The sequence below is a fragment of the Mustela nivalis genome, assembly GCF_964662115.1.
Source record: "Mustela nivalis genome assembly, chromosome: 8".
Lineage (NCBI taxonomy): Eukaryota > Metazoa > Chordata > Mammalia > Carnivora > Mustelidae > Mustela > Mustela nivalis.
Window position 1 is genome coordinate 61,711,038 of NC_139027.1, and position 16,061 is coordinate 61,727,098.

At 42.1% G+C, this 16,061-nt stretch overlaps 1 long non-coding RNA gene across 1 annotated transcript in view; it reads left to right on the top strand.

The window, feature by feature from the left end:
* The first annotated feature begins 3,125 nt into the window (after window positions 1-3,125).
* LOC309872516 overlaps window positions 3,126-16,061 on the top strand; it is a 51,360-nt gene continuing 38,424 nt past the window's right edge. The window contains exon 1 of the long non-coding RNA XR_014315931.1: window positions 3,126-3,213. This is a non-coding gene — a long non-coding RNA (uncharacterized lncRNA). The remainder of the gene's footprint in view (window positions 3,214-16,061) is intronic.

Below are 16,061 nucleotides of genomic sequence, written 5' to 3' on the forward strand. Positions count from 1 at the left end.
TAATAAGTGGAATTTCGAGAGAAGACAACAGATTATGTGTCTCGGGCAGTATGAGTGTGTTGGGGAGAGCAGATTGTGATGTTGGCAAGTTGCTTTACCTCTCTGAGGCTCAATTTTCATTTCTTTAAAAGGAAAGTAATAGTAATAATAGATACTCTATAGATTATTGTGAAGATTAAATGAGATCATGCAGATGAAAAACGATTGGCATATACATGCTTAGCACACAATTCCTGAGGTGCTGTCAGGACTCAGTCCAAGATTGCTGTTAGTGATTGAGGTGCCTGAGAATGAGAGGTCCCTGGAGGCTGGAGAGTTAAGGGGGGGTGGATTTGTAGGTTTTGGTATTCATAGAGGTAGAGGAAAGGCTTATAGCACTGGGAGGAGCCAGAGCCAAAGACACAGAGGCAGGGGGAGGGGTGTGAGTGGCAGTGAAAGTTGCTTCAGTGCCTGGGCTCATTAAGGCTGCAGGGCCAGGTGAAGTGGGAAGGACAGGTGCAGCCGTGTCATTGGTGATGCAGTCTGGGTCTTTATTCAGTAAATAATGGGGAATAATTCAACAAGTTTTTTTTTTTTTAACAAGTTTTTGAATCGAATGGAAATGTGGCAAAATGTTACTAAATGGTATTTGAGAAAGATAAAAATAACAGGAGTCTACAGAAAAAATGGATGGTAGAGACTGTCATGAAGTTGCCAAAGCCAGTTTACTTTTCCTGCTGTGTATATGATGACACTACATTTCCCAGTTTCTCCTCTGGCAAGGTGAGGCCATGTGACTGAGTCCGAGCCAGTTAAATGCCAGTGGAAGAGATGTGCACTGCTCCCAGACCTGCCCTTTCGCTGTGATCCTGTGCATTCTCTTCCCCGTCTGCTAGTCAGAGCAAAAGATCTGACAGAGAACTTCAAAATTCTGAGGCCACAAGTTGTCAGGAGCCTGGATCACTGAATGACCACGTGGATCAGAGCCACCCCCCCCCCCACTTTGTTACTCACTGGGCTTTTTACCAATAAGAAATAAATATCAGCTTTATTAAGTTATCAAGAGTTTGGGATTATCACAGCAGGTAACCTACCCTGTTACAGGTTGGAATAGAGAGAGACCAGAAGGAGAATCAGGAGGCTGGTGATTCAGAAATGAAACGAAAAGCTCTAATTTGGTAGAGGCTGAAGTGAGAATAAGTGAAAGATATTCTCTTGGGCAGATTCACATGACTAACTGACTAATTAGGTGGGGGCTGTGTGTGTGTGTTGGGGGGGTAGGGAGAGTTGAAGACGAGAAATGAGAAAAAAATGCTTGTGATTTTCTAGTCTAGTGACTAAGAAAATGGTAATACCATTGACATAAATTAAGATATCAGAAGATGAGATAGGTCTAGGAAAAATAATGATGAGATTTATTCAGTTTGTGGTGGATTTGAGGTGATGGTACAAAAGGAAATCTCTAGACAAGACCTTCTTAACCTTAGCACTTTCATATTTTGGGCCCAGTAGTTCTTTGTTGTGAGGGGACCTTCTGTGGTTTGGAGGACGTTTAGCAACAGCCTTGTTCTCTACCCACTAGATGGTCCTCTCCATCCCCTGCCAGTTAGGATAGCCCATAATGTCACCATGTCATACTGTCTTCAGAAATTGCCACATGCCCCCCATTTAAAGACCACTGGTTCAGAGGAAATTAGAGATGTTGGTTAATTTGAGTGGCTGGGGTCCTCTGAAGGGGACCATATGTAATTAGGACACTTCTAGTTCTGCAAGCTCAGATTTCTCCTGATTACCAGAAGTTAGCAGGCTCCATTGGAAGGTGTTCAGGCCCCATTGGAAGGTGTCTGCCCCGTTTTGATAAACCTTCCTGTGTTCTGTGCTCTGGGCTTTGGAGAAGACAAAGGTTGTGGAGATCATGACTGGGCACACATGACTGGACACAGGGACCCAGAAGAGCCACGGTGGGGACCAAACCTGGCTTCCCTTCCAACATCTCAAGGCAGGGGCAGGGTGGCCTCTCTCAAACCCAAGACTGGCCCAGGATCTCTGAGGCATGTGTGTTTACTTGAACATATTACCAGCCGAGCCTGTAACAAAGCTTTCCAAACTGCATGAGCAGATCTCTTGGACAGCAACTGGCAGTATGGTTTGGGAGGATTCCCTTTTCATTTCCTAGGTTTTATGATTTTTTTTCTTCCACTTTTCAAAGAGCATTTTTACAAGCTAGTGTTCTATATTGCTCTGCCTGTACTCTGAAAAAAGATAAATATTTTCAATGTGTTTTCTGAGGCATAAGCTCCCATTGAGAAAATGTATCCCTTATGGACGTAGCTATTTTGACCTCATTAGCTGGGTAGATCAGAGGGAATTTGACAAAGAGGCCCCTGTATGCCCAGGAAGCCTCTGCTAGTTTCCAGGGGAGCTGGGGGAGTGGTACCACTGGGGGTACACCTTTGCATTTCCCAGAGGGCCGCAGCAGGAAGTGAACAGGTTCATCAATGAAAGAGGCCTAGGAGAGTAACCCTGCTCCCGGTTCCCAACTCCAGGGTCCCACTTAGCAGGAGTGGTGAGGAGAGCCTGGATAGCTGGCTCAGAATTCTACAGAGGCTCCGGGACCACCCCAGGGAAGCTCACACAGAATGTAAAACCTCCTAACAGGTAACTATGGCTGCTTTCTTCCTGAAAGGTTTCACTTGATGGAGTGTAACCAGCTTGTCATAGTCTGACCAAAACGTCCCCCGTTTCCTCTCTGCAGGTGCATCTTGGGAAAGTCCCCTGTCCCTGGCTGACCGCAGATAGTTGGTCACCCTTGCAGTTGTTTGTGCCCTGAGGAAGGAGAGCAGAGCCTCCTCCCATCTCCTTCACTGTCCCCCAGATGTTAAACGTCCAGCCCTTTGGGTCTTTTGGTAACTCTGCATTATATTTTGGTTCTAGAATCAATCCCAGTTTCAGACTTGCTAAGTGGCGGGTGACTTCAGGTATGTCCCATAAGCTTTTTGTACCTAAAATTCCTCATCTGTGATTTTGGGTAACTGTACCTACCTCCACAGTTGTTGTATGCACCCAGTTAGATGGGTGTATGTAAAACACTTGGCACATAAAAGCTGTCCCAATGTAGAAAGTAAGCAATTGTTACTGCTTCATAGTTAACATCTAGTTCTGGGGATCTTTTAGTAATAGCTGATAACTCCAGAGAAGGGTGATCCTGTCAGCCACCATCAGCTAACAAGCCAGGTCAGTTTCAATCCTCATCTCCTTGAATTACCTGCAGCTTTTGCACAGGTGCTAATGCTGTCCTGACTATGTCCTGAAATGCTTCTGCTCCTTGAACTGCAAGTCTACTCGGTTTCTTCTTTTTTCTGTCTCCTTTAATAAATCTTCCTCCAATTCCAAATGTCTACATGTTGGGGGCCCCCACATTTTAGTCCTTGGACGTTCTTGTTTCTGTCCATCCTCATTTTATAGATGATCTCAACCCATCTCATGGCTTTAAATACCATCTTGACACTGAAACTTCTGAATGTACATCTTAATCCCCAACCTCTGCCCTCATGTGTAGTGTCATGCACTTGAGATATTCTCACCAGCAGATGATAAAAGCCCCCTTTGTTTCACATCTTTGGTGGAACTTACATTGTCAGACTTGTGTTTTTCTCTCCTCTGATGCAAGCGGATCGGCGCTGCATTATTTACTCTTTGTCCATCGTTTGTCACCTAACCCTGCTTCTGGTCCTTGAAGGCATTCTCACTCCCAAGCCTCCTTGCTATGAGACGATGTTATGGATTGATGTGTTCAAGACTCCAGGATCCTTGGGGGCAACTTTGCAGTATTTCCTTGAAACGCAAAGGACGGAGGCAAAAAGAAACAGGCTTCCTGTGGATGAGAAGCCGGGGCTGGGTCCGTTAGGTGTACTCCAGTTCTGTCCAGGGACATCACCTGTCTGCATTTATTTAACCTTTCTTTTTCCTTTTTTTAAAAATTTCTTTTCGAAATTAAAGTGTGTTATGAAGTCAAGTAGCTGTTAGATTAATATACAAGGATTTAATCTAAATCATGGGACATTTCTCCACATTTTATCATTATCATTGTACTCATCATCTTACATGCCTTTTTTGCACATTCCTTTCTAAGTATCTTAAGTTATTTATGGAACAAGGTGGGGATGTAAATAACAAAAGATGCCTCTTTTACTTGTGACCAATTCTTTTGGATAATGGAAATAGTAACCATTGTTTCTTTGAAGGTGGATATGATATTTGGAAATAACTGAAAGTTGATACATAATTATTAATTTAATTTGCTGTGTGACCTTGGACAAATTATTTAACTTCCCTGCACCATTTTTTTTTACTGATTTGTAAAATAAAGGGGTCATGTTTTCTAATCATAAAAGGTCTTTCTGTTATGCTCTGTGGTCTAAAGGATCATTTGGTTATCTGACAACTCAGAGATTTATACTGACCCCATCTTGTTATTTGGGGATTTCTTTGGTGGATGTACGTGTATATGCAATCTGTGTAAAGTGGGTATGGGTGAATATGTGTTTATGGGGGCTGGGGATTCCAGGCTTACATAGTCAAAGACCAACTGTGACTTTGAGATACCATTTTATCCAGTCTCTGTCCTTAGACCAAACCATATCCACAATTACATAAACTGATTGACCAATCTACTTTGAAAATTACAACTCCTTAGTTTTTTGTTTTTATTTTTGTTTTTAAGAAATTCTTTTTCAAGATTAAACAAAATCTCTCATGCAGTCATCTAGTCAAGGTCACCCTTATTCTCCAGGGAGATAGGCACACCCCAGAACACACACGAAACTTGAAAATGAGAACTTGCATCCAAAGCTTGAATATGAAACTTGAAAATGACAAACTTGAAAATGAGAACTCTATAATTAGAGGCCAACATGAGGTGCCTGGGTTGCTCGGTCAGTTAAGTGTCTGCCTTCGGCTCTGGTGATGATCCCAGGGTCTTGGATCTAGCCTGACATTGGGCTCCCTGCTCAGCTGGGGGTCTGCTTCTCCCTCTCCCCTGCCCCTTCCCCCAGCTTGTGCGTTCTTTCTCTCAAATAAATAAATAAAATCTTAAAAAAAAGGAGGCCAACATGAAGGAACAATTGACATCTGATAAATATGAGCACACCAAAAACTCCCCTTGCAAAGAAAAAAAAAGTCTGTCTATCCATCCTGCCATCCACCCATCCACCTGTCTTTCTCTATCATACATCTACATATGCATCTATATCAGCATAAAGGATAAATAGGTAGCGTTCTCTGGTGTGTCTGTCCCATTGTTAGGTTAGTGCTTTCTGTCTTCAGAGGCAAAGAGATGTCAGAGGCAGTCATCCGTGCTAATAGTAGACACACCACTAAACAAAAACTCACACAGAAGTGTGAATTTGAGGGCCATTTAACACTGTAAATTTCCCCCTTGTATAACAATTATGGAAACACGCCTGCTAATTGACAATGTAGCGTGGCAGTGTGTGAATGTGAGCAGTATTCACTCGGCCTCATAATTCCTCTCTTTGTGGCTGGTGGTGAGGCCTGTCCAGAGAATGGGGTGCCCAGCCCACTTATGCAGGAAACTTTCTCCTAGCTGTATATTATCTAATATTCCTATTAGAATCTTCTAATATTCCACATGTTTATACTCCTACTGTTTGCACCAATATCTGGCTCATTGTACTGACAACTTCAGTTTGAGTCTACAAATGCATGCTGCCTTATTTTTTGGTTTGGGGGTTGGTTGTTATTTTGTTTTACTTCTTCCATTTAGTTATTCCCACCTTGGGTAATTAAGGCATATTATTATACTCAAGAGTATAAGCCTGTGGCCTTAAGTAATTGGTTCCCTAGCAGTATTGGGAGTAGACTACTTTTGTATAAAAATCACTTATTGGAGTCTGGGTATCTACAAAGGCAGATTTAAAAAAAAAAAAAAAACCCTAAATTAATCCTGGGTATATACTCCCCAGGATACTAACCCCTGCTAAAGAACTGTGTCTTCTCTGGGGAGTCTGGAAGAGAGGTGAGGCTGAAGGCTGTTTGCTGCAAGCTGACCACCTGAGTGTAAATCTTTTTTCTGCCCTAATGACCACATGTGTGACCTTGAGAAATGTGCTCAAATCACTTTGCATATCACTTTTCTCATCTGTAAAATGGGAAGATGGTTAGAGCTCTTGTGAAGACTCAATGAGATACTCCATGCAGAACACTTTACAAGGTGCCTGGCATATACTGAGTACTTATAAGAGATGTTAAGTTGTCTTGCAGGAGTCTGGAAAGTGAAAGGAGGACTGGCGTCAGCGAGGTGGTCCTGAATCCCAATTTTAGGCAAAGAGCAGACAAGTTATCTCATTTGATCCTGCATCACACCTGAGATTGCATCTCATGTCTGTGACACAGAAGACTCCAGCCCTCAATGCTGGCGTGGTCTCACCTGAGTCCCTTATATCCACGAGCACCCACTCTGCCAACACCATTCAGTTGTTCTGAGTATGTATCAGTGACAAGCAGAAGAATATGCGTGAAATTTTAAGTGCTATAAATGCACCATTCATATTTTAATCTAGGCATTGGGTATTGCATCTTATTTCCTTTTAAGTTATATCAGGGTACAGAATGTGGGCTTGAAGATTATGTGTGTGAACCCATGGTGTGCACAGGCCTTTGAACTTGATCTTGTGTCCATGTTGACAGGAAAAGAAGTAGCAAAGATAGAGGCTGGCCATCGGAATCCAGATTCTCTAGTTCTCTAGATAGGTTCCCCATATGCTTGGGATACTCCTAAGGCCATGACCTTATGAAGTAATTAGCACTTTTTTTTTTTTTTTTTTAAGATTAATGTCCTACAGACAATAAAAATAAAGGAGGGCTCAAACTGAGGGCGAAGAAAAGGAAAAGAGCCATCATGTTTGCTAATGGTATTTCACACTGATCTTAGTTGCTATTAAATTAAAATTATACCTGGATATGAACTGACAGTTTCTCCCCCTGAAAGTGTTTTGGTACCCGTAATAAAAACTGAATTTAGTAGATTGAGAAGTTCTTGGTGGCACGTCATTCGCAGGCCTGTCCTCACAGCCACGTGCTTTGGGGGTACGTATGAGTGCGTAGGCAGCTCAGTGGCATTTGGTGTGGTGGTTTTCCTGTTTTCTCCTGTGCTTTTGTTTACTTGTTTTGTGTGTATAATCTCTCAAATCCAGCCACAGCTTGTTCTTTTTAACATCAGTCTTGTCTCCCCAGTTCTCTTTTTTTTTTTGCACAATGAAGTCTCGGGGGTATGGAGGGTGGGGTATGGCAGAAAAACTATTAGATTATAACATTTTATGGATTGTCAAGGCTCTAATGACATTAGCCACCTAACTGCAAGGTAAAAAACCTTTGTGATGTCACCTAACAGGTTGCCGTGGGTCTGACAAACCTTTGTGAAGGAAACCCGAGAAAAGAGCTGAAATGCCCACAACACGGATCTTTCCCCCACTCCCCGAGAGTCTGTCGCCACCCATGGACATTCCCTTCTAACTTATCAGCCCCTGAAGGGCACATTTAGTATAAAATATATATAAAGTCTTCCAAAATCAGAAAGGTCTCGAAGTCTCCAATTTAATTGGAATGGAAAATGCTAACTAATTGGCATCAAAATTTGATTTGTGGGAGAAACCTCCTTTTCGTTGGAAACACAACAGTGTGTCTGGGAACACAAGCCCAGTCCTTCAAAAATCATCCGTGAGCGCCGCCGAGGAATCAATTAAAGTTGATCTGGCATATCTGCTTTTGACAAATATAAAGAAATTTCTGATTAGGCAGAGAAGAAAAGCAGCTTTCCCTTTCTTGCTCTCTCTTCCTCTCTCTTTCCGGTGCCTCTTCCTCTCCTCTCCTCATTCCCCTTTAAAGGCAGTAGGTGTCAGAAGGGGGTGGGTAGTGATATGCAAAACACGGCCTCCATAACCAAAGTAGCCTGCAAAATTAGGTGTCAGCATGCAAAGCTTATTGATGTATGAATGCGGAAAATGAAAGGCGGCAGTAGACAGCCAGGGCTAAAGGTGAGACAGGCACAGCGAGAGCAGCTGTAGATCCACGTCAAGGTGTTGCTATATGAGCTCGGGTTTTTTCTGGAGGGCCACAGCCTAACAAGGTAAGCCTGGCCATGAAATGATGGAACAATACAATATAGGCACACACAGTGTGAATACCAAATAAATTGACATGGTGTCCACACCCCCCCCACCCCGCCACGCACATACCTCTCCTCCCCCTGCACTGCCACCCCCCTTCAAAGTACGCCTGTGTATTCATTAATAAATTCATATTCTTGAGTTTTCAATAAAAGAAGAAAATGCAGTGTAAACTGGAGTTACTTAGTGACACCCAGCTCATTGCTTTTTATTGTTGCTTGCAGCTACGAAGCCTTCACAGTGCACTAGTAGAATTTATTACTGTCTGTCTCTGTAGCAAGTTGGCGAAGTGCGCCTTTTGAAGAAAATTGACCCACACTTCATGAATATGATGAAAAATGCCAATAACACTACAAAGACGAAGCTCTTGACATTACTCTGCAAAGAGCTAAAAGACAGTAATGAAAGTATTGCAATTACAAATCATTACCCCCTCTCCAGCCAATCGCCCCCTTCCCTCCTCTTTTCGTTCTTTCTTTCCTTTTTCTTTCCTTCCTTCTTCTTTTTTTTCCTCTCTTTCTTTTCTTTTTCTTTCTTTCTTTCTTTCTTTTTTTTTTTTTTTTTGACCACTCTCAGGCTCTGTGGCTGCCCCAGGTGCTGTTTTGCACAGGATGATGGGAGATGGAGGGTGGATGAAAGCTCCAACGGGCTTCTCAAAGAAGGAAAAAGGAAACAAGAAGAAAAGGATGGAAAGGTTGGAGGGAGTGTGATAAAATTGCCCCTCCTGTTGCACCTGGGAAAAGAAGGTATTTGTGAAAAGTTCAAGACAGTGGTCAGAAGGTCTTGTCCAACTGAAAAGTGGGACTCGGAACACCCACCTATTTTGCTAGAACTGTTCCCTCTTGGCAGGTTCCTTTTTAGCCTGGCTTTAGGGAGAGTACCTAAAGATTAGTCCCTAATCTTTTCTTATTTGCTAAAACTCCAATTTAGGCATTGGCAAATGAATGATCAAAAACATATATTGGTGTGTTTTCAAGGTAAGAAACTAGCCTATCTTCTTATCCTAAAGCTGCTGCTGAAAAAGTCAAAGCAAGAAGAGAGAACTAACTTTAGACCATAACTTTAGACTTGAGCATATTAAGAGGATGGAGGCCCTTGTCCTTATTATTTAGACATCTTTCCAATATGGGTCTTCTGTTGCATATGTTTACACTGTTGATCTTCAGAGTTTTGTGTTTTGTTTTGTTTTTAATTTGGTGGGCGGGCAGCTGTGTGTGCAGGGAGTGTGTGAATACATGAATTTCTTGACTCCTTTATGGCTTACCTAGAAGATAGAATTATCTTCTACTTATGGTATGATACAGGGTATTAAAAATCTCAAAACTTTGTACAGAGTGTATGAAGTCAGAAACAGGAGCAGGGCAGAAGTTATGAGGGAAAGAAAATAGCTGCTTCAGAGATCTGCTTTGGGAAGATGAGAAATAGAACAAAGACAGATACTGTGACATAATTATTTGACTTTGAGGTCGTTGTCTGGCCTCCAGGGAGCCCCTCTCAGGTCTTTCTGAAAGGCTCATTTTGCTCTCTGATGCTGTTAAAAAGTCAACTAATTGGACATTCAGTTTTGTTCCACAGTACTCCATTAGAAATGCAAATTCCTCTGGGAAAGATAGATTACAAACCATTTACACTTTAGTATGAACTAGCTACATTAGATTTATTTCCCTTCTAAAATGTAGCTAAACTTTTAACTGGCCATACAACACAGAGTGTTTTGCATCATGAAACACTGAAGTAACGAGAGGGTGGTGACTAAGTCTAGATGATATGGGGCTTAGGATACCCTGGAAGAATTGATTTTTAGGGAGAACAGCAACAGTTAGTGGAAGATATATCTAGAAGAGAAGGTAAAAGTGGGGGTATAATAGCTTAGCCCACATCAAAGTGTTTGAGGCTAGCCCTTTGACCAGAAAATAGGCTGAAGGCACATTTTTTTTTTCCCTCTCTTTCCTCCTGTGTTAGATGTTCCTTTGCCTTTTTCTAAGACCCAGAATTTAGGTTAATTGAAATATTGTTATGAATCAGCTTTTGTGGACTAGCCTGGGAGTCTGGGGACCAAAGTCATTAAAAAAACCCAAATCATTGTTTACATGTCAAAATGCATTGTGGGATCTCCACACCCAATTTATTAATTGCAACTCATTCTCCCAGCATGGTGTGGGTACCATGAGCTGTGGGAGCTGATTGGTTATAAGTGCCTAATGCCTGCCAGATTCTCTTGAGATAAGCAACCATGGCCATTTAATCCATTGTCCTTCCTTTAAGCATAAAATGCTTAAACACCAACAATACTGAACTTTATTTTTAGTAATCTCTTATGTTTATTAGCTCATTTGCTTACCTGATAATCTCACAGCTGACAATATCCAGGTCCAGCAGTCCCTGCCTGTGGACCAGATTGCCAGCTAAGGATCTGTGGCAGGAATGACATTAGCTGACATGCACATCGCCACACTTCATCTGCCTATCCAAGGCATCATTACCAATAGACTAGATAGTCCCTTTTACTAAGCCTCAGAATCCTTCTCCTGCTATGTTCCAGAGAACTCCTACTTGTTGATCAAAGTTGGCATACTAGAGTAGATCTTTTTGTTGTTCTTGGGCTTTACCAGGTCATTTAATGTCAATATCCCTAGCAAAATTGCGTAGGAGTAGTGATTGCCAGTGCATCTCCAAATGAGGAAACCAGATCTCTGGTTGGTCAAGCCAGTGACATAAGGTACTCATCTCTCATTCATTCAATTCTTTCATTCTGTATAAATCCAATGGATTCCTATTAAACTTGCCTGGAGCTCTTAGGGCATGTAGCTACATCAGTGAAACTCTCTACGATTTGACCATGGAGCAGGATCTAGGGGCTAAGCTTTCTGATACACGACTGGAAACTGGCCTATGAAAGAGCAAAGCCTTCTGGGTGGAAGATAGCATTAGATGGAACCACCTTTCTTTGCAGGGCAGCAGTGCCGTGGGCGGAGCCTCCAGAAGCAAGTACAAATGAACACTGGGGTTCCTGTCTAGGACCTGGACTGGTACTGAGAGGAAGCTCTATTTTACATTTTAAAGATGAGATTTGCAATCAGTTGCTAGAAAAGGACAGAAATGACTAGGAGAGTAGCAACCACTAAGCAACAGAGCTGAGATGCATATATAAATACGAATCTGACACAAACTGCATATCTACAAGTATCCATGTCGCTAAATTTGCCCTACCATCAGAAGATTTTGCATATGCTCTTCTACTTTCTGTGTGAGTCAAAACATGCCAAATCCTCTCTTTCTTACAGCAAGAGTGGTAGATGAGGCTGGAAATGGAAGCTGAATGGGCTCCTTGAGGGAGAGGACTGTGTTTGTGTCACCAGGCCTAGGATGGTTGCTGGCACAAAGTGGTTGAATCAAGCTGTTCAGAAGGTCAAAGGCAATGGGAGTCCCCCGAAGGGTTGATTTTTTAGGGGTAGTCCATTAGGCATTCTGCAAAAGTTTGATAAATCGAATTGAATTTGTTACTGATACTAGAGAACTTGCATGAAAGCCCATGGACAGAGGAAGTATTACAGACCTAGACACTCAATAACTATTAGTAGATACTTAGGAATATAGGGTCTCCTCCCGCTTTCTTTCATACATACTCTCATGACGTGGTTTGTGAATTAGACTAACACCAGCTTAGGCTGCTGTGACAACTCACCAAATTTCTTTCTAGCGTAAAAGGTCTGTGTGGGCATTCCTGGCTGTCAATAAGCTTTCCTTTGTCTTATGGTTTTGCTATCCCTTAGGGCCTTGGAATCTCCATAACCAGCCAGCAGACAGGGGAAGAAAGTGTTTGAGGGACACAAACTGAACTGCTTACATTCCTTTAGGAACAGCCCCTTCATTCCACACCCAGTGCAAGTCAGGGTGGGGAATATGGCCCTGGGCTGGGCACCAGCTTCCTAGAGAACGTTGCACTGTGTGGAAGTGGAACAGGGATTTGGGATAGATAATTAGCCATCCTGCACACCTAGGTCGGCGGGCCTCAAACAGAGGTCAATAGTGGCAGCTCCAAGTATAATGTGTTTCAAATAGTCAGGCCTTCACTGCCACAGATAAAATCTCACCATTCGTCATCCCTTGGCTTATTCTTTTTATTACAGTTCCTCATTCAAAATACACAAATGTGAGGAAGCAGTAACACAGTTAGGTAGTTGACATTAAGGAAGGTAGTCAGAGAATGCTGACTTTTGACTGTATCATGGAAGAGAATAAATAGTAAGAAGACTGACTTTAGAATCTGTCCAGGGTCATTCTCCATGTCCAGGCTGTATGCAGAATGTAAGCCAAAAAGAAGAGAGTGTCCTCAGGAATCTGAGGGCAGTTCACGAGAAGCCACCCCCCCACCACCACCACCACTGGCCTCTGCCTGCTAGGCAGGTCTTCTGTAAGATAGTAGGGAACTCTAGGATGGAAACCCAGGCCTGTGCTGGTCTGACTCAGTGTAGCTCTGGTTAGTGAGTCCTCAGAGACACTTCTCAAGGTCTGTTTAATCTGGAGGCAGCCATGTTTTCCTGTTTGCCTGCGTCATTTGTCCCAGCGCCATCTTCCTCCTTTTCTGGGTATTTAGGAGATAGAAAAACTCGAATGTGAGAGGTGTAGTCCGTGGGCTCTGGTCTGAGAAACTCCTACGTGTGAAAGAAACAATCACATTGAGGGAAAAGGCCATCAAGAAGGGTGTCATAAAGCCTGGGCCTCATTTTGGCCTAAAACAGTCATCTGTACCCCTCTTCATACTCTTCTTTTTGCCAGGTTAATCTGGGTTAACATCATCAGGAGATAGCCTAAATCTAGCTTTGCATGTGTTCTGGCTTCATCAGGCTTACATACTTCTTGAATTTGGATTCACTGTAAATACTCCAAGGCCGGCAGTCTTTTTATGCATAGACAGCATGGACTACCTTGCTTCTTAAGGGCGGGGGTAGCCATAGAGCTCGCGTTGGGGCGTATTTCATTGTGGTACAGATGCCACACTTCTTGGTGGAAATAAACACCCAGACTATTGGAAGAATGTAGAGATTTTTTGGCAGTTCTGGGTCAAGGTAAGTCAGTAGTTAAATATTTTTTCTATTCGGAATTACACTAGAGAGAGGCTGGCCTCAGGTGCTCAGGCAATGGCTATAGCTCCTTGTCACTTGGCCACAGAAATTTGAATGGGTTTGTATACATGGCTTCTAATATTTCAGGCCATTTAGTTCCTTTGTAAGTAATGTAGCTTCCCCCTGAAGTTTTGCATTTGCTCTAAACCAGATGGCCATGATGCCTTGGCTAATGCCTTTTAATATCTAAGCCTTGTATATCTAGTGCTTGGTTAATAACAGGGAAAAAGCTCCGGTGACTCACCTTGACCTCTAGAGGGAAAAAACATCCTTTTAATAATCTGGGAGTTTATTTGGATCGAAGGCATACTGCATGTTACACAATCTTCTTGTAGACCCGCGCGGGTCACGAAGCAGTACCCTTGTTTTTTATGAAGTCAGCAAAGATGTAGAGGGCCAGGCTCACTGCTTCTCTGAGAGCCTTCAAATTCATCTTTAATATGTAACCTACTAGCAGAGCAGAAATCCTCGCTAAGTTTAACGGGCTTTTCTCTGACAACTCTCTAAGTATATAACCTTTGTTATAATTAAAGTTACATTTTCTAAATGTCCTTAAAAAGGAGTGCACAGCCCATCTTTTAGGAGTCAAACCACTATCTCACATGTCTTTTTACTTTAAAGTTTCTCTGTGCTACTGAACTAGGAACTACTTGAGGGTAGAGACAAGTACACTGATCAGTGTTCTAAATAAAACCGTGGCTGAACTGGATGTTGTGCAGAAACAATGAACCTTAGAACGCTGAAAAAAAATAGTGGCTGAATACGTCAGTTAGATTTGGTAAATTAATGAATGGATGGAGACTCATGGTATACCTGCACTGGTAGTTCTCCACCAGGGAATAAATGGCAATGTTGGAGATATTTTGGGTGGTTACAACTTGGGGAATGAGTGTGTGTGGGGGGGTGCTACTGGCATCTGGTGAGTAGAGGCCTGGGGTGATGCTAACAGCTTCCACAAAAAAAGAGTCATCTCAAAACATCAGTAGTGCTGAGGTTGAGAAACTGTCATATGCATTCCATAATGGGGTATGCATCCAAAATGTCTAGAAGACGACCATTAGTTTTTAGAAGATTCATTCAGCAAATATTTATAGAACATTTTTCATGTTGAAATTCAACCAAGATGTCCACTCAGAAAGCCCTCTGAGATTTTCTTTTTCCCTCCCATCTCCTCCCCGCCTTTTTTTTGGATCCTCCACCCTCTTCCCTTATCTTTACCACGTTCTGTCCTTACCCACCATTTATCCTTACCATCCATCAAAAAAATGAAAGAATACTGTATTGCAGGGGGAACTGTCTGGAGTCAAGAGCATGACTCTTTCTAGTTACTAATTTAATTGTAGCTGTGTCTTTTCTGGACCATTCTTTCTGAAGATAAATATATTTATGCTGCCCTCGCACAGCTTGGGAAGCCCTTTGGAGATGGGTATTGAAGGTAAAGAAACACATTCACAGGATGTTTACTCTAATGATGCTCTCAAAAGCATTTGGGATGTTTAAACATATGCTTCCAGCATCTCTTTCTATCTTCACATTGCTGCTAAATTGTGGAAAGCTGTAAATAGAAATAATGGACTCAGTTTATTTTTAATTAGAAGGCTGCTGCTTATAGCCGAAATCGTGACACTACCGAGCATGTCTTTCTCTCATTTGGAAGGAAAGAATGGAGTGATCCTAGGGTTTTGAACTTCAGCCAGATTCCCTGAGTGTCTTGGTCTCTGAATCCCTGCATCCAGTGCCATTCAGTGGCATGTGGCCACAGGATGATTCTCTTTGCTACTTAATATCTTTAGATGTAGTAAGTAATGCTGTATTATTTCTACAGTTAGAAATAATAAACACTTTGGAGAGCTGTTTCATTTATCCTTTTTCATCACGTTTAATTATGAACATGTATCCCTCAATTCAAGAAAGCTTGTAGAGTCATATTTAATTTTTTTTCTGGGGAGGTCCTATTAATTTTTTGGGCATGTGGATGGAGTAATGTCATGAGGCTACCATCTCCCAAATAAACTTAATCCTGGGCATATGATATTTATCCATAGACAACACTTCTGAGGCTGTTTCCCACTGCTCCCTCCCCAGGCTTAGGAAAACATGGTTAGACAGAGCTAGTCTAGTGTTCCATTTTTTAGGATCCCCTGTACTGTTAGAAACCTTTACTATTGTCTCAGTCTTCTGCACAAAACTGGAGAAAATGCCCATGTAAACAATGCCCAGCTTGGAATTCCCTGGGAGTGGGACTGGGAGCAGCCAAACAAAGATCTAGCTCTCAGCCCATGTGTTTCCCAAAATATTGTGATTTATGACATAACCACCTACTTTTGAAAGAGATCTTTCTCTCTTTCCCAGTACTTGAATTTTTTCCCTACTGGGTTATCATTTCCTATTCTACAGTGGGGTGCCAACTTTAAATATAATGATTCATGGAGAGAAAACTTTACTGTTTTGCATTCATACTATAGTGAAAAGGTCTAAGAAGAGACTTCGATAGAACATAAGAATCAGCATGTTCAGTGATGCCTAATTGGGTTTCAGAGGGTAATATGGGAGGAAATTGGATTTGGAGAAAAGGAAATATGATGAGATAATTTAAAACTGTGCTGTCCAGTGTAATAGCTGTTCACACATGTGACTGTGGAACCCTTGAAATAGGAGTAGTCTGAATTGAGATGCAATGAAGGTATAAAATACACATCAGGTTTTAAACACTTAGTATGAAAAAAATGTAGAATACCTAATTCATAACATTTCTATTGATTAGGTATTG